General features: G+C 39.6%; 1 pseudogene; it reads right to left on the minus strand.

Annotated features, from left to right (window-relative positions):
* Positions 1–1481: 1481 nt before the first annotated feature.
* Positions 1482–4188, minus strand: LOC149168723 (putative pentatricopeptide repeat-containing protein At3g23330 pseudogene; annotated as a pseudogene).
* Positions 4189–4661: the final 473 nt, after the last annotated feature.

The raw sequence follows: 4661 nt of genomic DNA on the forward strand, positions 1-4661 counted from the left end.
AACAATTAACTTGTTATAAGAACATCATTCTTCAAAGGGAAAAATTTAAAACATAATGTTTTTTTACGGGAAACATAAGACCTAGAAAAAAATATGGTATAACTAGTAAAAAGAAATCCAAATACCAACCCTGATGAGCACACAATTAGTTAAGTGTCAAAAAATTTAGGATTATTGATAAGCAAAGTGTTTGGTAGATTTTAGAATGTTGAAGTGGGTATTCTATGCCCATTTGTATAGAAAGCCAAAACTTAATCAAATTAAACACATGAGAATAAAATGAGTTGCCCACCATCTTTAGTATGGTCTATTTTTGTTTGCTCTGAATTCTCCCAAAATCAGCATCTCCTCATAGATATGGTATATTTTTTTATTGGCGTTTCCCAAACGGCACCTTGCAGGAACAATTTTGGGAATACAAGTTGTGGGCTTGTACTAATTTTGTTTGCTCCGAATTCTCCCAAAATCAACATCTCCTAATAGATATGGTATATTTTTTTATTGCCTTTGCCCATACAGCATCTTGCAGTGATAATTTTGGGAATACAAGTTGTTGGCTTGTACTAGGTAGTTCAGCTCATTAAGAATGTAAATCATGTAAAAACAAGCTTTTATACGAAGGTTTCTATGTAGTTTACTTGAAAACCTGAAAAAGAAGAAACCTTGGTTCTTTGTACTCTACCTTGAAATGCTGGAAAAGAAGAAATCCTGGAAGGAGGATCTTGGTTTTGGCAAAAGTTGGAATCTTGTAGAAACCGTGGTTTCTACTTTCTAGAACTTAATCGAATCACCATGTTGTGTCCAACCACTCCCTCGTAAGACTTTACTACAATTGCTTGCAACCTTTATCCATTTTCAGGTAAGGGAAAGGACGAAATTTCACTTGGATTAGCATCTAGGTGGCATTGGATCTAAGCAAAAGATTACTTGATCCTAGCCTGCGGGTAATTTTAATGGGACCCCGTATAGGATTACTTAAATGCAGATTCTATCAAGAAACAGACTTTAAATGCAGATTCTATCATGAAACAGAGCACCTCGTGGCCGACTGTCCAAGGAAAATACAATATCAAGAGCAACAGCAAGAGCAAGATTTGGCGCCACAGGTGAACTCCTCATGGAACCAAGATGATGGATTTGAAAAATGGCTTTAAAAGAAACAAAGGAGATCGGAGTAGATTAAGAAACAAGAAGAAAGAAATAAAACAACTCAAATTAACAAACACAACTTCAAACCAGGCTAAAAAGCTCCTAAGAGTTCTAGGGCATCAAGAAAACACCATATCCAACGGCTAGGGATGAGAAAAGAAAAGCTTGGCTCTAGCTAAATTAGTAAGACAAGGGAATGCGAAATAAATTTTCAGATATCAAAATTTCATTGTCAAAAGCTCAGCTGCAGGGAAATGTTCCAAAGGTCCATCCAAACAGGGAGCGAGGATAACTCCATTCTCCTCATTTGCAGTTCAAGATGAGATGACTTATTCATAGAAATTTGATTGATAAAATGGCAAGATTTTGAAGTATCCATGCTCTAGTTTCGAAGTATAGCTTGAGCAGCTTGAATTTTGTAACTTTATATACAACAAAATCTAGGCCTATAGATGCACCCAAGTTCTATTGGAATGTTTGAGTGCACCATCACATTCCGAGGCATCTAGTTTATATTAAAGGTTATTAGAGCAAACAACATACTGCCTATTTTCTACCCACCATTTCCCAGCCGAGTACTGTAAACAGATTTCTTGCTAGGGAGCCAAGGCCTACAAGAATGTTGAAGATTATTAGAGAACAACATACCACCTATTTTCTACCTAAAGGTAATTAGAGAAAACCACATACCTCCTGTTTTCTACCTACCATTGCCCAGCCAATTAATGTAAACAAATTTTGTTAGCAAGCCAAGGCCTACATATTTGTTGGTTGTTGCAATTAGCAAGGTAAGGCTTACATATGTGTTGGTTGTTGGCATTAGCAAAGATCACCAGTAATCCCCGCAAGAACAATTCCCATCTCTCACATGATGGAAACGATTTGTATCCCTTACTATAATTTCTCTTTCAACAATCTTGGAGATGACTTTGATGGCATTGTGACAGTCACCACAAACACGAAAGTTTTTGGTGATCCGGAGAGGGGTTCGTCCATGTGTGTTGATCAGCCCAAATGCAATGGCTAGCTTTTCACTATGCCCACATAAGAACGCTTCCTTCTCATCGTCCTCCACATTATGCAAAACAAAGTCTGTGGCAGGGACATATCCTGCTGCCTTCATCTGTGCATCCAAGCTTTCCAACATCGCATAAATTTCTTCTAATTGTGGAGCCGATTGATCTCCAGCAACGAACGCATAAACCCTGTTGTTAACCTCAATCCAACTGCATCCTGGTCTCTTTTTAATACCCTGCTCTTTCATAATCTTTCTCACCTTTGCTACATCCTCCCAACTGCCTGCTGCAGCATATATGTTTGACAATAATATATAATTTCCTGCATTCTGGGGTTCCATCTCGAAGAGGCGTTCTGCCACACGTTCTGCGAGATCAATATTGCAATGAAGTCTACAAGCCGAAAGCAAGGACCCCCATACACTAGAACTGGGTTCCAGTGGCATTTCTTGGATGAATTTGTATGCCTCTTCTATTCGTCCAGCACGACCTAGAAGGTCCACTATGCATGCATAGTGCTCAACCTCAGGAGTGATATCATAATCTTCACTCATGCTCTTGAAATATAGCCATCCTTCCTCGACGAGGCCTGTATGGCTGCACGCAGACAAGCGAAATAAAGGTAATACTGTCTGGCCTCAACCCTGCTTCATCCTCCTGCATTCGAAAAAAATATTTTATGGCTTCCTCCCCACGCCCATTAATTCCCTGCCCTGCAATTACTGTATTCCACGACACCAAATCTCCCACTGGCATTTCATCGAAGACTTCGCACGCAGTTTCTATACTCCCACATTTAGCAAACATGTCTATGAGGGCATTTCCCACCAAAACATCAGCCTCTATTTCACTCTTAATTACATACCCATGAAACTCCTTCCCTGTCGCACAACTCCCAAGTATCCGCAGGCCGGGAGCAGAGCCGTAATGGTGATCCAATTAGGCTCCACGGCATCACTCTGCATTCCACGAAACAATTCTAGGGCCTCTTCAGGATACCCATTTTGAGAATAACCAGAAATCATAGAATTCCAAGAGACGACATTTCTATGAGAGATTTTGTCAAACACTTGGCGTGCAATGTCTAATCTGCTGCATTGAGAATACATGACCACAAGGGCATTCTCTACAGCCACATCATGCTTCACTCCACTAAGTCGAATTATGTGATTATGAATCTGTTTGCCCTGTTGCAGAGCTGATAAGGCAGCACAGGCCTTAAGTACACATGAAAATGTGAAATTATCAGGCTGTATAGCAGCACATTGCATTTGAGAATAGAGTTGAATTGCTTCCTGGAACAGCTCATTCTTCACATACCCGCTTATCATTGCAGTCCATATAAATACATTCCAAAAGGGTAATTTCTCAAAAATGAGGCGTGCATCATCAATGCTTCGACACATAGCATACATGGTAAGTAATTTTATTCTTAGAACAAGTTGTTGCTCAAGTCCACTTAAAATGATGAGGGCATGCATTTGCTTACCTTGTTCCAGTGCCTTGTTGGCAATACAGGCCTGCAACAGAGTAGCATAAACTTGAATATTGTCTTCCCTGTCCATAACTCGATTCACTAATCCCCTTTTATTGAGTGATGTAATATCTGCATTGGGATAAGGTTTGTTCTTATGCAGGTCAGAATTGTTTTTATTTTTATTTAGACGGGCAGTTGTGAGGGGAGCTGTCAAGAGTTTGGGTTCATTGGGACGGCTCTTGCTGTCGATTTGCAATTGCACTGGTAATGGCGATGCGAATGACATTGCTGTATACAATGCTGAAACTGGGTATCTGTTCTCCGTCCCAAAACATCACCTCATTTGCTTCTAAAGTCTAGATTAATAAGAAAAAGAGTGCTCCTTAAAAGAAATAATACGTTGAGCCTCTGCTGGGGGCCGGATGTAACACTGTCGCCTAGTTGTGGAAGGGCATCTCCGGCTGCACCGGCGGAGGTGGACACACCTCAGACGCTTAAGTCGCCTTGGCCCATTGGCAAGGGGTGTTGCCTAATTATTCTGCTACCCTTTGCCTAATTATTCTAATTTTCTCTTCTCTTTGTTAAAATTTTGTAGGTGAGATTGTCATCTTTGACTATTTAAAATGTGTTGTGTTGTGTTTTTTCAACCAGGGAAAACCAACCATGAATAAAAGTTGATTACATATAGATTGAGTCAATTTATTCACTAAATAAAATTTAAAAACAAGATACAATTCATCTTTGTCAAAAAATTTCATAGGTAGTACCACATATAGTCCAACAACGGGCAACTACACGTTACAATGGCAACGCTGGAAGATATTTTGATCAGCAAGAAAAATAGTGTCGGAAGATACTTTGACCTCTAAGAAATGTTGGGAGATGCTTCAACAGTTGTATAAAATATCTATAGCAAAATAAGACCCAAAAGGGTTGCATACATTTTAGGTCAAAACCCAAAGAAGAGAAGACAAGAAGAAAAGGCCACAAGGCCCCAAAATGTACATGAAACAACTCTA

The sequence above is a fragment of the Pinus tabuliformis genome, chromosome 4_2 (assembly GCF_031772625.1).
Source record: "Pinus tabuliformis cultivar Carrire ecotype Pingquan chromosome 4_2, CPIR1, whole genome shotgun sequence".
Taxonomy (NCBI): Eukaryota; Viridiplantae; Streptophyta; class Pinopsida; order Pinales; family Pinaceae; genus Pinus; species Pinus tabuliformis.